Source organism: Callorhinus ursinus, unplaced genomic scaffold (genome assembly GCF_003265705.2).
Source record: "Callorhinus ursinus isolate GAN/ISIS: 27379988/994484 unplaced genomic scaffold, GSC_fseal_2.0 scaffold13, whole genome shotgun sequence".
NCBI lineage: Eukaryota > Metazoa > Chordata > Mammalia > Carnivora > Otariidae > Callorhinus > Callorhinus ursinus.
The window spans coordinates 35,079,703-35,095,827 of NW_027397075.1; the positions used below are offsets into that span (position 1 = coordinate 35,079,703).

The 16,125-nt window shown below is 45.6% G+C and overlaps 1 protein-coding gene across 3 annotated transcripts in view; it reads left to right on the plus strand.

Moving 5' to 3' along the window:
• Positions 1–16,125, plus strand: part of BRINP2 (BMP/retinoic acid inducible neural specific 2) — a 114,089-nt gene that overhangs the window by 903 nt on the left and 97,061 nt on the right. Inside the window, exon 1 of one of the 3 annotated variants that reach the window (XM_073900055.1) lies at positions 8,867–8,910. The exons of the other annotated variants lie outside the window; for them this stretch is intronic. The gene's annotated coding sequence lies outside the window, so the exon portion shown is untranslated. Of the gene's footprint in view, positions 1–8,866; positions 8,911–16,125 lie in introns of those variants that run through there. 3 annotated transcript variants of the gene reach the window in all.

Here is a 16,125-nt window from a genome sequence, read left to right on the forward strand (position 1 = left end):
ACCCTCTTGCCCAGGTGCCTGGCAGTGGCAGGCAGAGGGGATGATCCCACCTCTTAGTTTCTGTCTCGTGGAGCTGAGCAGTAGACTTCGGGGTTTAGCGGGAGATCGCCCCGTTATTGCCTCCTGGTGTCGCCTGGCTTGGACACTCTGCCTGACCTATATTGCTTTTGCCTGGTTTAAGTCCTCAAAGTTAGAGCAACTCCCATTAGCCTCAGAAAATTCAATCGGGCTGAGTAATTGCAGAAGAGGACGAGGACTTCTGCCCGCTCTGGGGCTGCTGGACTGAACTGGAGGCTGTTGGAGGTGTCTGGGAACGGCCCCCAAGAGCTGAGGGGGTGATACCTGGTACATTCATATTCACATGTCCATAGAGCCATATTCACATGCTCATAGAGCTCTGTGGCGTGTCTGGAGAGGCCTGTCTTCTTTCTCCCAGGCACATGCAGCCAAGAAAAAAATTTCTGAAGAGTGAACCCTGTAGGTCGCAAATAGGCTCCCCAGGGTGGTGGCAGAGCCCCATTGATTGAGTTGAGCCTGGCAGCACGCTGGAGACACTGGGGAGGAGGGGCAGGCTGAGATTCTATAGCGATCCCTCTCCCTGGTTCTGTGATCATCTGGGTCCACAGTCCGATGCTGCCTGTGGGGTGTGTGTGTGTGTGTGTGTGTGTGTGTGTGTGTGTGTGTGTGTGTGTGTGTGTGTCTGCCTGTGCTCACAGCTGTATGCAGGAAGCAGGCTGCTGACCAAAGGACCACGCATGTGCAACTCTCTGCCGAGGCCCCTGGAGTGTTCCTTCCTAGTAGGAGCATGAACTTGGGAGCTGTTGTTCCAGCCCAGAGGAGTTTTCTCCTCCCCCAGCAGTCCCTCGGCATGGTATATATTTATCCAGGGTATATAGACCTAAGCCAAATATTAACTAATAATCAAGCTAATGCACTCTAACATGATTGAACAGACCCCTCTGTAAAGAACTGTGTGTGTGCTCTTCCTAGCCCTGGGAGCCGGGTGCCCTGAGCAGGAACAAATGTTTTCTTAAAAGGATAGCAATTATAACAAGCGATGCTTATGGCTGGATAATCTGGGCCTTATTCAGCAGGAATAATGACATGTCAGCGTCGACCAATCAGGAGGATAAAAGGCTTATTATAAGTCAAGTATTTCTGCCTCCGTCCTTCTCCAGACATGTGCTTGTGGAAGGGACCCTCTTTCTGACCGTGTTCTCTAGAACACGTATAATGCCAGTATTCACCAAGCCACTAAAGTATTTTGCAGAATCCCCTGGGGGGGCAGTCTGATGACATCAGGCAACAGCAAAGTGATGCTGGAGTTTGTGTGTTTTCCCTCTTGATTTCACACCGTTGTGTGTGTGTTATTTGTTTAAAGCAGGACCCTTCGGAGTTCCCTGTCACTCACAGTAAGTTGCTTTGCAGCCCTGGGGACATGACCAAGCAAGGCTGCCACAATGATCCTGAAATCTTATCAATATCATAGCTGCCGCTTACTCTGGGGAAGGATGCATGCTTTGCTTCTCGTGAGGAGGGATGGGATCTGAGTCGGTGCAGAGCACAGAGACCGTGCAATGTTTGAGGGAAAGGAAGACAATGTCAGACCATGGTCTTCCCTGCTGGGGGGGTGGCTGGATCCAAAGGGTTTGACAGCTGGGCAGCAGCCCTGGAGAAGACAGAAGCATCCTTGGCTCTTTCTTCTCCTTCCTCTCCAAAAACTGGGGCTGGCTTTGTCTCCCAGGATGGAGTGATGTGCACTGCAGTGGGGGGGGGGCACCAGGAAGAGGAAGAGGGAGGCAGGACTGGGAGGGAGGAGGGATCCTTGAGGCAGCCCTGGGCCAGGCTCAAGGATGGGGGAAGATCATCCTCGGGGTGTTCCCTTCTGGCCCACTAACAGGTTGTTTACTGAGCAGGGCTGGCCCTGCTCAGGGCAGAGAACATCCGTGCGTCATCCACTTCTGATCGCCTTTCCCAAGGCACAGGTTGGCCACCGGGGAGCGTCACATAAGAAAGGCACTCCAGAATCCCTGCCCAGCTCACAAACAAGAGGTAATCTGGAGGGACTTGAGACAGCTGCGTGGGCACCTTCTGCTGACTGGGATGCTTAGTGTCGAGGTTTCCTGGTTAATGTTTTGTTTTGCCCACTGTGCAGTGCATTTTTGGCGATTCAACTCTTTCCCTTAAATAAGAAGACCTTGTATACATTTTATAATGGCATCCTTTTCCAGTGGGCTTAGAGCATTTCAGGGAGCTCATCTAATTAATCTTCACGCAGTTTATTGTCTCATTTGTCATTGATTACCCTACGAAGTGGAGCCGGAATGGTTTTAGCCTCCTTCTTGGAAAAGAGAGGACAGAGAACCTTGGAAAGATGAACTGCTGTACTTGGGGTCCCATGGATTGGGGTCTGGGGCTCAGTACTCTTGGACCAACCCCAGACTCCACCAACTTCTCCTAAGAAATTGTTTCATCTTAGTAACAGATTTCATTGAATTGTTCTGTGCTTTACAGGAATGGGAGGTTGCAGTGACGTTGGGCTTTTCCTCTGGCCCTGACCTAAGGGCTGGGAGGGATAAAAGTCTTGGCAGATCTTGCCTTTGCCCTCAATGATCTTATAGTCTAGTTAGGAAAAGAGGTTGACTTCTGGGGAAAAGAAGAATGACAATAGAGAGTCTCAACAGCAGTTCAATACAAAAGATTCACAAGGCCGACCTAATTAATCCACGATTGATTTGTTCAGATAACAAAAGCTATCAGTATGCCAAGGAGGGAGAATTGGAGTTGCACCATGGGGAATGGGGTGGGATTTGCTTGGAGAGGAAGGAACGGTGAAGGGATTCCAGCTGACAGAGATGCCAACTGCAGCATAGTTGAGAGTGCTGGAAATTTTAAGGCTTCGGGTTTACCCTGGGTCACTTCTCCATTTGCATCCTGGAAATACCGTACACCTGGGTTAATTATTTGAAGCCTGTATCCACCTAGAGGAAGCTACTCTTGGGCCGTGGACATCTCATTAGACGTTGAAATTCACCTAGCCTCCCACCCACCCTCAAGCCTAATCCATATGTTATGAGAAAAATAGTACTCAAGGTCAGGCAGCTTATCAACATTATATCAAAAATTTTGGATGAAAATATTGGGGGAAAATCTGGTGAGTTTCAAGAGAACATGAGAAAATCTTCTCATATTTGAGAATCAGAATCTGCTACGAGGCTTGATTTTCCTCCATTTCCAGTTTCCCCACCCAAATGCCCCCATTGGGGTTTAGTAGGAACCAGCAGAATGCCAAAGTCCTTAGGCATTTAGCATTGAGCAGGAAATTTTTATTCTTAAGATTCTCGAGCATGCCCATGTCCATAACCTCTTGCCTCCCCTCCTCTTTCCCTTTTAATAAAACATATGCTGTAGCAGTCACAAAGGAGGAGACCACAAAAAGCAGGAGGGTGGGATGCAGTGCTGCCCACAGCTGTACCATGGGGCACTGTGGCTACTCCAGTTGAGCAGGAGAGGGGAAAGGCAGGCAGCTAGCCTGGCCAGCTTCAAGGAAGGGCCATGGGCTGCAGACCACCAGGAGGTGGCTGCGACCCGCCAGCCCCACCATTTCCTCCAGCAGGGAGCCCTGTCCCCTAGACAAAAGGTCAAGGCAAACCATAGGTTCTCTGAGAGAACAACCACACTCTTCATTGGTCTTCACTTGGCCGGAGACATCTGTTCACCCTGCAGGTCACTGATTGCTTGGGTGTCCCCATTTCACCACGGAGGCAGTTCCTATCAGGCACTGAGAGCAAAATGACTTGCCTAAGGTCACACCATAATTGCTCTCAGGTCAAGAGGAAAATCCCCAGAATCCAGTTTGTTTGATTCCTTAGCCCCAAGAGTTCACTCTGGGGATGGTCCTCAGGGATATTTACTTTCTGTTAAAAATCCTCCCTTAGGCCTTCTTTGTTTTCTGTGTTAAAGGATCATGCAGCTGGATATGGGCTGATGCCCTTTTCTCTTCTGTTCAGAAATATCCACTGCCACATCCAGGCCCATGGGCGTGTGGTGAGTGGTTGTGGGTTAAAGCCTTTTCTCTTTGGGAGTGAAGAGAGGCTACTCAGTTATGCTTCTGACTGGGGGCTTCAGTGGATGGGCGTCATCTGGCCAATTAGGAGGCAGGTTGATTTCTTTTCAAATCTTTTACTCTGCCATGCAGACGGAAGTAAAGTTGACTGACTTCGTTACAGCATGGAATCTTCAACACCCAGTTCTATCATTACTTTTCCTGGAACCCACGTGGAATGCATAGATGTCCAGAATACAGGGCTGAGCTAGGCAGTGGGCAATTCGATACCTCACGAGACTGCGCTCTAATCTGCGCTGTCCTCCCAGCACAGTGACCACTGGCCACATGTGGCTCTTGAGCGCTTGAAATGCAGGTTCTAAGTATAAAGTGCATGCTGAATTCTGAAAACTTGGCTGAAAAGAAAGAAGACAAAACATTTCACCAATAATTTTTAATATTGATTACCTGCTAAAATGATAATATTCTGGATATCTTGGGTTAAGTAAAATCTATTAAGATCAGTTCCACTCTTTACTTTTTACTTTTTCATGTGGCTATCAGAACAGTTGAAATTATGTTTGTGACTCATATTATGTTTCTTCTGGACAGTGCAGGTCCAGGGGCAGGAGAGAGTGACAGATAATGTAGACAAAGGGCAGAGGCATGAGACAAGAGGAGCCAGAAACATGATGAGAAAGAACGTGGAGGGAGTGATGCCCAGCAGCCCAGAGAGCCTTGGGGTGTGTATTTCTGAAATCTAAATTCAAGGAGGGCACACATGGCTTACTTGGATTTATGTTTGAGGGGCTCCTCATCAACAGTGACTCAACCCACCCAAAGCATTTGCAGAACATTGCAGCTCTCCGTTCACATGCAAACAATCTGCAGATGAGAGGCCTGGTCATTTTATCCTAATATTTTCGAGTTTCTGCGTGACAGTAGTAATAAGCAAGGAAATTATCTCTAGGGTTTCACTCCAAAGTGTGAGGACACAGCAGTTGGGACCAGCTAGGTGTGTTTGATTTTCCAATCCCCTTCTTTCTTCTCATCACTATCACACTATCACCTTTCTTTGTGAGAGTTTTCCTTCAAATCAGACGTGTTGCCAGTGTGCTAGGGAGAAAGAAAAGTCACTGCTCTGTGTTAAAGATTCTTTTGCAGACCTATTGTTAAGAAGAATGGGAGGAAGGCATCATGATTGAATTTTGTTTAATAATTACAGATTTGAACATTGTAAAATTCACTCATTATTATCTCATTATTATCCATTGCAATGCGGTTTGGCCACAATTCGAACTCCTCATGATTGCTCAGCATCTTAGAGTTTATAAAATGTTTTACAAGCTTTCTCTCACCTGATTTTCACCAGAGCAAAATGTAGGGTGGTTATTATTTCCATTCCAAGTTTTTCATGATCTGCCCCCAAATTATCTTTATTATTTTATTTTCTAATCCTTCTCTTGTAGGCACTTCATTCAGTCTTGCTTACTCAAACTGGTCTACTTACTGTTCTCCATTGTTAACTATGTAAAAAAGGGCATATTACATCTCTGAGCCTCAGCTTCTTCATCTAGAAAATAAGAAGTAATAATATCCCATCTCTGAAAGTGTTGTTCTGAATGTTAGACAAGATAAACTATATAAGGTTCCAAACACAGTTCCAGGCACATGGTAGATGCTCAACACATGTCACCATCCTAGCACAGGTCTCGGCTTTGATAGTGCCGAGATTAAAATGTCCAAAGGTGAACTCATTGTTTACCAATTTCACACATAAAATGATTCCCCTCTCCAAATTCCCTTCTTTGATTAAAGCCTCACCCAAACCCCCAGAGGCATAATTAAGAAATCCGGGCTGTCCTGGGCTCCACTTTCTCTCACACAGCACCCCCGCATCCAATCAATCTCCGAGGCCTGACAAGGTCTACCTCCTCATGGTTTCTCAAAGCCATCCTTCCCCCCTACCCCCACCCCCCGCCACTCTTTTAGCAGGCACTCAGACTTTTCACCTGGAGTCTCCCAACGCTCCCTGTTTCCTCTCTTAAAGCCTAGACAGTCCAGTCTCCTTCTCTGCCCTGCAGCTAGGGTGATCCTTCAAAATGGTCAGCTTGATTATATTTCTCCCCTTATTGTAATTCTCCAATGACTCCCCACTACTGTCAAAATAAAAGCCAAATGTCTCAGCGCGACAAACAGGAGACCCTTCCTAAGCCAGTCTAGCAGCCTCCTCAAGCCTCTCTCCAAGTCCCCACTTGCACTCGAGCTGCCTGAAACAACGGACTGCTCCTTCTGTGCTCCAGGGCTGTTGGTATGCCTTGTTGTTTCCCCTGCCCTGTCTTGCTTCTCCAGGGTTACAGACCTGCAAGACTCTGTAAAGGTGATCTCCTCTGTGAACACTTCCCTGAGACTCTGAGAATTAATTGCCTCTTCCTCTGTACTCCTACACATCTCACTCAGACTGTTTTTGCACTGTACCCACCACACTGTAATGATTTGTTTATATGGCTACCTCCTGCATTCAAAGGTAAGGTTGGGATTGGGTTTCAAAGACATATTTCTCAGGAAATATTTATTCAGCATATTATTAGGTATATGTGCCAGGTACCCTCCTGAGGCACTGGGGATTCAGCAGCAAACAACAGATTAAAAACTCTGCCTTCAAGTTGCTTATGTTCTAGAGGGAAGATAGGATGATAATCATAATAATGATTATTAAGATTGCTGATAATAGTTAATAGTTTACTAGTACTTATGTGTCAGGTTTTGCTGAAGGCTTGACATACATTAACTCATTGACTTCACCTAATGATCCTATAATTCCCATTTTAATAAATCCTACATTCCCATTTTATAGCTGATGACTTGGAGGCCCAGCATGGTTAAACCATTTGTCCAAGGTCACACAGTTAATAAGTCAGGTAGCTGGTATTCTAACCCAGTTTAGATTCTGAACTAATATCGCTTATTACTATGGTATCCAGAAAAAGAAGTGACATGTAAACAAATAAATGAGATCGTTTAGGGTGCTGGTAATGAAGATTATTAAAATACAAGAGAGTGAGGGGCACCTGGGTGGTTCATTTGGTTAAGCGACTGCCTTCGGCTCAGGTCATGATCCTGGAGTCCCGGGATCGAGTCCCACGTCGGGCTCCCTGCTCAGCGGGGAGTCTGCTTCTCCCTCTGACCCTCTTCCTTCTCGTGCTTTCTATCTCTCATTCTCTCTCTCCCTCAAATAAATAAATAAAATCTTTAAAAAAAAATACAAGAGAGTGAGTGAGTGAGTGAGTGAGGTGGTGGTCAGGGAAGGTCTCTTCGAGGAGGAAACATTTAAATTTAGACCTGATTGTCAATTGAGGAAGGTAGAAATCCCAGGGTAGTGAAGAATCTGGGAGAAGAGAAATTGTATGCTGTGTGGTAACCAAGGCTGTAGCTGCTGTCATGTCGCCTGATGGTGGGAGACCTCAGTCCTGAGCCATTTCGGGGAGCAACAGATTGTCCAAATGTTCCCCAAACCCTCTACCTGATATCAGTCCACTTGTCCCTTCTGTTCTCTCGGTTGAAGACATTTCTCACAAGGCGTCTGGTTTGCTGCTCTCCAGAAAGGTAGAAGGTGCAGGGACAAGCATGCATACACACACACACGCACACGCATCCCAGCTCTGCTGAACCACTTTATTTCACTTCTCTCCTGTGAATGACGTGTCACTCAGAACCTTAGTGATCTGACAGGTGCAGGCAGAGCAAAAAGGCTGGAGACAACCCAGAGGCATGAGCAAAAGGGGAAAAGAAAATTATTTTTTAACAAGACAAAAAGTGACTTGGACTGGAGGGAGAAAAGGGAATTTGATCAGGGAGGGGCCTGCGGGTTGGGGAGGGGGGGGTTACTCTCTTTCCTGACCTGGGTGGTAGTTTCGGCTACAATTTTTCATGTGTATGTATATCTATATATATGTAAACACACATATATACGTAAACGCATACATACATATATGTTCACACACAACGTACCACATATGTACACATACATACACACACATGTGTATATATATCTCTTCTCTATGAATATTTCTTTAGTAAATTAAAAAAATGGGTGGGACAAGTTCATACCTATTTAATATACATCCAAAGCCTACTTTATGATAAACATTGTGCTAGGCTTATTTTCATTTATATTGTCTCATTTAATTTTTATTACAACCTTTATGAGTAAGTATCATTCCTGTTTACAGACTGAAATTAAGAAGAGGGGTTGCCTTTGAGACCCAGGACTCTTGCCCCCCACACCATGCCCTCTGCCTTCTATGCAGGAAAGCTCTAAGAGTCAGCAAGGTGGGGAGAAAAGACCCCCAATTTCTGGGTCAGACAAACTTGGGCTTCAATCTAATTTGGGTCACTCACTAGCTGTGTGAGCTCAGGCACATTACATAACCTCTCAGAGCTGCAGTATCCCCATACGGCGACAATAACCCCTTATCTTGAACAAATATCATGATGATTCAAGGTAATGACTGAAAAATATCAACAAATGGCAGCTACTGTGTTTATGTCCCGGAGTAGGCAAGCTCATCAGACATTGACTTTTGTGGAGAGCAATGATGGCATTTAGCTGCGGTCAGTGAGAGCGAGTAGTTTCAGCACATGCCGTTAGATGCCAGTGAGTCAGGAACTTCCTGGCAATCGTACCATATGCCAGGCACCATGCTAAGTGCTTTCCAGGCACTGTCTCATTTAATCATCTAACAACCCTCTGAGAAGGAGTGTTCTCTTCTGTTTGTAGATGAGGACATTAAAGTTCAGAGAGATGAAACAGCTAATCCAAGGTCACACAACCTGGAAGTGATGGAACTCAAACTTGAATCCAGGTCTGTCAGATCCCAGAGCTCTGCTCTTTGACATTGGGCTTTGCAAAGTTGTCACTGTCTTAGGTCATGTCCAGGGGCAAGGGTAGCTTTGTGGTCAAGGTAAGGGTAACTGCTCCAAGGTCTGGGCTCAATCAGTCAGGAGTCCCATGGAAGCACTGTTAAGCCCTCAGGGGATTTGTGGGGCAGTCCGAGAGAGTTAGTGCATGTTCAGAAATGCTGCCAAGTTTCAAGTGCAATGCCTTACATATAGTGGGCACTTCGTATGTGTGGGCTGAATATTTCAAGTACCTCTGTTTCTGGATATAGGTATGCTCCATTTTCAGAAGAGCAGGCTTTTAAAACAAATAAAATGATTTGAGTGTCCTTAGGCTTGGAGGAAAAGTTTTCCCTGATTTACACAAGGATATATTAGAGTGTTTTTTAACCTTCAAAAAAGGAGTAGGAGGGGCGCCTGGGTGGCTCAGTCGGTTAAGCGGCTGCCTTCGGCTCAGGTCATGATCCAGGATTGAGCCCCCGCATTGGGCTCCCTGCTCAGTGGGGCGTCTGCTTCTCCCTCTCCCTCTCCCTCTGCCCCTTCTCTGGCTCATGCTCTCACTCTCTTGCTCTCTCAAATAAATAAAATCTTTAAATAAATAAATAAATAAGTAGAAGACTCTAATCAAATAAACCCATACCTCGAACCCCAATATATGAAACAGATAAAAGCAGACCTCCCTGATTGGAGCAGGCCTTGGGACCTGGAGCTCCCCCGCCTGTCACTTCTCTTTTCTCATCCGCAAGTGGTCCCTGAGGCACCTCCTTGGAATCTAAAGTCTGTTCAAAGCACACTGAAAACCACCACACTACAGAATTCCTTTAAAAAGCAAGACTTGTGATTCATTTAAAATAATGGGTGCCATATTGAAATTGATTTTAAAATATGAGACCCTCACCAGCCCCAACACACTTGTGAATTCCAGTGAGCCTGGGACAAACGACTGTTGTTCGTTCTTGTTCTCGATTGCAGATGCGTGAAATCCAGTGTGTATGAATTTAAATGCCTGCCGTGTGTCAGGCACTACTGGGGACTATTACTGGCTAGCAGCTCTTGGTTAATTTTTTAAAAATCCCTACAAAGTAGATATTATTATTCCCATTTTGAAGATGAGAAAAATGAAGTACAGAGAGGTTCAGTCAATTATCCACGATCTCACAGTGAGTAGAGGAGTTAGGCTTGCCACCAACCAACCTCTGTGGCCTCTTCAAGCATGGGTCCAGGAGTAATATCGCCTCTCTCTCTAAGGTTTTTCTTTGTTTTGTTTTGTTTTTACCTTTTCCACTACTCCTCAGTTGTGAGATTTTACAGGAAAACTCTCTCTGGACCCTCTGGCCTTCACTGACTCTGCTTTCATAGTGCACTGAAGTCTCCTGGCGCCCAGACTGTGGTCCTCCCTCACAATCCTTTTCCTTCCTCATCTCCAACCTCAGGGAGGGTCTGGCCATTGGGGTCCAGCCCCAAGGGCAGGGAGGACCTTGGTGATGAGGAGGACCCTGCTCTGTACTTCCCTGCCCGGCCTCCTGCAGAGCGCGGAGCACCGGGCTGCTGGGCTGAGGGGGTGTGGGGGATTCCTGCTCAGCGGGGGTCTGGTAGCCTGGAGCTGGGGCTTACTGGAAGAGTGTGGGGTGGGGCTGTGGAAGGAAGTCCTTGGAATACCCTTGAGGTATGGGAATGCTTAGGCACTCAGTAAGGAATGCGGGGGCAGTTAATTTCTGCCTCCCCCTCACTGGTGTTCAGCCATTGAGCGTGTGCTATAAATAAGGCATCAGGCAGAAGCAGGGGAGGTGGGTGAGCAGTGTTCCGGTGGGGGATGGAGCCCTGGGGGCTCCCGGCACGCGCCTCTTTCCTCTTCCGCAATCCTTGTCCTTTGGGATTTGAGCCCTGCGGGATAACCGAGCAAGGTCAACGTCCTCCCGAAGCCTCGGGGCACTGGAGACCCCTAGAGGCAAAAGGCTGCATTACAGGCCCGCTGGCCACCGAGGCGCAAGCCGGGCTCTTGCCGGGAGCTTGCGGAGAGTTCCTTTCTCCCAAGACCCTTGCCTGGAGGTGCAGTCCCGCAAACTCCAAAGGGGCAGGGGCGGGCGGATGGGGGGGTCGTGTGTGTGTGTGTCGGTGGTGGTGGTGGTGGCGGCAGCAGCTCTGTGGCCGCCCTCCTTCCCTGCCCCACCCGTTCTCCCTTTGAATGCCAGAGCCTCCTCAGCCCCTGCAGCAACCGGTCAGCCCTCCCCGCAACGCCCCGCCACCTCCATCAAAACAGAATCTTTCCCTCAGGGCCCTTCACACCTCTCAGTAACCTGATCAACTAATTTGTACTGAAGTATTAATGACTAATAATGATTTAATGTGCTGCCCTCTCAATTAACACTTGAGCACTTGGAAAGACAAATTCACATATTTTAACCCAAGTAGGAGACACGTGTTTTTCCCTTTTGAGGACGGGAACTGTAGGCCCCTCAAAAGGAACCATGCAGACAGCTGCCTATTCAGTACCTATGCTGTTTTGCCCCTGATCTTAGAAATGTTGGGGTGGGGGGCATTATGCAGGCGCTCAGGCAGAATTTCCCCATGAAGACCTGCTCGCATCCACAATCCTTAAAAGCAGCGCTTTGTGCTGGTGGTGGGCATACACAGGGGACACGGTCTCTCACGCCTCCTCCTCCGCAGCTAGGTGGGGACTGCATAGCAGAGTCCACAATAACGCCCCATAACCTTCATTAAGGGGAGAAGCCCGGAATGCAGGAGTTGACATAGATGCCCCCTGCTGTCTCAGTATTATGTCTAAGGGCCTTTCACTCAGACATGAGATGATCTAGTCATCAAGAGAACAGACTCGAGGACGATTCACCTGGATTCAGTGTTTGGCGGGCTCTGCTATGTACCAGTTGCAACTGTGCCAAATTACTTAACCACACAAACCTCAGTTTCCACATCTATAAAATGGAGATCGTAAAACTCATGTCCCGGGATTGTTTTGAGTATGAAATGAAGTAATGGAAAATTGGCACTTCCCATAATGTCTGGTGTGTACAGAGGGCTCAGTAATTGACAGATCTTTTTCTTAATCATCTTATTTTTATTTTTTATCATTTTTGCCCTATCCCAAACGTTCAGTTCAGGGCAGCATACAAATGCTGTATTTATTATTTAGAAGCAAGTGAAGCGATCCAGCCTCCTAGGTGTGGTTGGTTTCCTAATGAACTAGATTTCTTTCCAGGTGACAGCACTGCATGAGCTTTTTGGATTTTTGTTTGTTTGTTTTGTTTTGTTTTTTACTCTGCTTGGTTTCTTTAAATGTATGTCACAAATGCAGTGAGCAAAATGGATTTGGCAGTGACTTAAAAAGACTTAATGCATTTTGAAAAGAAAAAAAAGGCCACAACAAAAACTGGTTTGTTTCTGTGATATATGGTTCATGTGATGTGACAGAAATCCATTTTTATGCTTAGGAAAATTGGCTAATTTTAAAACAGTTGACACATGCCATATGCATATAGAGCAATGATGGATTTTGCTCAGGCAAACAACAGAAGAACACAGGGCCAGTGATATCTCTGTTAGGGCTTTTAGTTGGTTAAATCCTTATTTGGGTGGCAGCCCCATTCCACATAGGAGACTGAAATGACAAATGGACTCCTTGTGGCCTCAGGTGCTAGAGTCAGATATTTTATCATAAAGATACCAACCACCAAGCTTGGAACACACACACACTGTGTTTTCGTGAAATGAGCAAGAACAGACTTAGGAACCTACCTGTATAGCAAGTTTTATGTGCAAGAAAGCAAACAGTTTTAGAGATATTATCTGGAGAAAAGGTGAGGCTAGTGCAAAGAACACTGAATTGCTCGGCCACCCTGACTTGGTGAGTTTGCTTGGTCGTTTCTCCTGTTGGACACACAGATGCTTTCTGGACTTTGGTTACTATTTATAGCACGCTTCAGCATCCTCTGGTTTACCCTCGGGAGGGGGAAATCCCACCTATTTTCCATGACTACTAGTTAGGGCAAAGAGATTACATGTGAAAATAAGATACTAGAGGTTGTACATGAAATAAAAAGTGATTATGAAAAGTTTAAGATGGAGGCAAGCTCTCTATTATCTTGATATCCCTCCCAGAAAGCCCCCTACTTTCAGCTCCTAGCATAGGTCAGCCAGGTACCCAGCCCCATGACAAGCTAATGACATACTTTCTGTTTGACTCAAAAAAAGCCTTTGGCTTTTTTTTTAAATTATTTTATTTTATTTCTTTCAAGGCAATATTTAATAAGTGACTGAGGAGGAAAAAAGCTGAATAGCTTAGAGAAGGTTTATGGTTCAGGTCTGCCACACTCAGCAATTTGACATTCTAATCCTGTTATTTCTCACCTTAAACTGAACAGAGTCAGCAGGGTTGGGCTTTTTTTCTCTTCCCATTATTCATCTAGCTATTAGGTTTCCCCTCCCTACTTCCTGCTCTCATCCATTGCTTTATCTGACTTCTTTGTCCTGTTCTCTACTACATTTCTTTCTGGATATCAAAAACAAAACAGTATCTTGGTGGTTCATTTGTGGCTGAGCCATTTAGAAGAGAAATTAATTCTCCTACTCCCTACTCTGATTCCCAGAAGGAGCCCCCTATTTCCCATGTGAACTTGACTACTAAGGTGACTATCCCCAAGCAACTGAGCTGGGTCCCTGGTTCTCTTCTCAGTTACAGGCAATAAACACTTGTAGCCAGGATCCGAGTCTTCTATCTAGCACAGGAAAAACTTTTAATGTTTATGCAATTAAACAAACCTCATCATCTACCCCCACAGCATCCACTTTTCATTAAATAAAATATGGTTTTTCTGGGAAGTTAACAAGTATCCTTTCTATTACGGAAAATTTAGTATTCAGGATTTCAAATGTATAGAAATCCAAAATCAGGGAAGGGTTTTCTTTAATGCAGTGCTTTTCAAAATTTAATGTGCACCTGGGGAGCTTGTTAAAATGCAGAATTTTCATCTCCTCCTTCAGAGAGTCTGATTCTATAGGTCTGGTATAAAATTCAGAAAACTGCGTTTTAATAAGTAGATGATATAAAGACCACACTTTGAGAAACACCATTTGAAGGCAAGCTGAATTAAATGTTACCCAATTCGGTTTGGTAGAACATTAGGGTCCCTGAAGTAGTCAATGGGTGTCTTGAAGGAAATAAGGTCTATGTTTGGAAGAGTTGGGGACACAGTACTTTTCTTCCCACCCACCCGCTCATACACAGTTGGAGGCTGACAATGCACTTAGCAGGTTAGAGGTTCTAAAAAGTTCTGCAATAAACACACTTTCACTTTATTTAGCCAAATATTTCCAATACGTCTTGACCTTAAAACTTTTAATTCTTTAATTTTATGGCTAAACACCTATTCAATTTGGATAGATTCTGTATGGAAAGCATTGTCATGAAGGAGTGGTCAGCATCTACTAGACAAGCGCGATCCTGCAACCCAGCTCTACTATTAACCCCATTTCCAGAGGAGAGACTGAACAAAATGAGTGTGGCATTGGAGGAATTGCTGGCCAGGGGAAGTGGTTGTAGTTTGGAGAAGTGTTTGTTATAGTAGCCATCATTTGTTAAGCATTCAGTATTTACCAGGGACTGTTCTACATTTTTAATATGTACTAGCTCATTTACTTCTCAGAATAACCCTGTGAGTTAGACACTATATCCCCATTTCACTGAGGATGAAACTGAGAGGCTAATATTTGCTCAAGATCACAGAGTTGGGAAGTAGCAGAATGTGATCTGAACCCAAGCAGTCTGCTTCAAGAGCCTGTCCTGGTATCTGCTCTATCAGACAGCCTCTCCTGCAGTAGCAAGGTTCTAGAAATTTCTGCCAGGGAGGAATGACAGCTCCAGCTACCTCAGTGCCTCAGGATTCTCTTCCTGCAAGAGGGCCTGGGATCATTGCCCCTTATTCATCAGAGAACTTATTGTAATGGCCTCCTGAACCTCTGAAAGATTTTGCTGTACTTAAACACAAAATATGCTTAGCAAAACAACCTGACAAGGATGATTCATGGAGAGCAATTAGATGCAGAATCCTTTGCCTACCAAAGAAACGGAGGGGGCTGAAGATCTGGCCATCCTGCTGACACCTTGATATGGAATGCGATAGCCTGGCCCTTGTCACTCTAGCCTAGTCGCAACCCCTTCATGTTCCTGAGCATCGGAGGAGTCCCTGCAAGGGCCAGCCGGGCTGGGTGACACAATTCCAATTTTGGCTTTTGGCCACTACTTCACATCTTTGGCTCTCTGTTTCCTAATCTTAATTTGAAAAGAGAAGGCAGACTAACGACACCTGCATTGTCATAAGGAATGAATTGGTGTGTGTGTGTGTGTGTGTGTGTGTGTGTGTATTTATTTATTCATTTATTTATTTATATTTATATTTATATACATAGTGCTTATCCCAGTGCTTGACACAGGGAAGGTACCTTCAACCTCTTGTATCATCAGGGCCTGAGGATGACACAGTGGCAGGAATAGACCTTTCTTGTCAGCTCCTTCAAAGGTGTTAATGAGATAACCAGAGGTCAAAGTATGGTCCTGGGGAGTGAGAGGGAATTGAGAAAGATACATCATGGCTCCCAGATCCTGGATCTCTTCCAAAATGCATGTGGGATGTGGGTCACTGGGACTTACAATCCAGCCAGGAGTTTTGGTGACTTTCATTTCCTTCTTTGTAAAAATATGAATAATGCTAGTTATGGACATGTCCCACTGGGGAACTTTGTATCTTCTTCATTAATGAAAGCTGGAGAGTATCACATGCCAATAGTGGAGGATTTCCCACCCCTGATTTCCAAAGAACTAACATGTGCCGAGCATCCTTTTAGACACTCTACAGAGGTAAACTATACAGTTCCCCCTTTTAAGATCAGGAAGCTGAAATTGAGGCAGATCTGTTGTTAGCCTGAGGTCACATAAGTGGGAGAAGTAGAGTCTGAACCCTGGTCAGATCTGTCTTGCCTACAGCCCCGATTCCTCCTCTCAAACACGTGGGAGGGATGTGAGAGGAAGGAAGGCAGGAGGGACAATGGAGGACTGGCTCCTCAATAATGGAAGCTTGGAAGGAGCTGCCTACAATCACATCAGGATCCTTGGAAATAAGCCTTCCCAGCACCTCCTCTTACACCCCAAAATTGGTGGCTCTCATAAG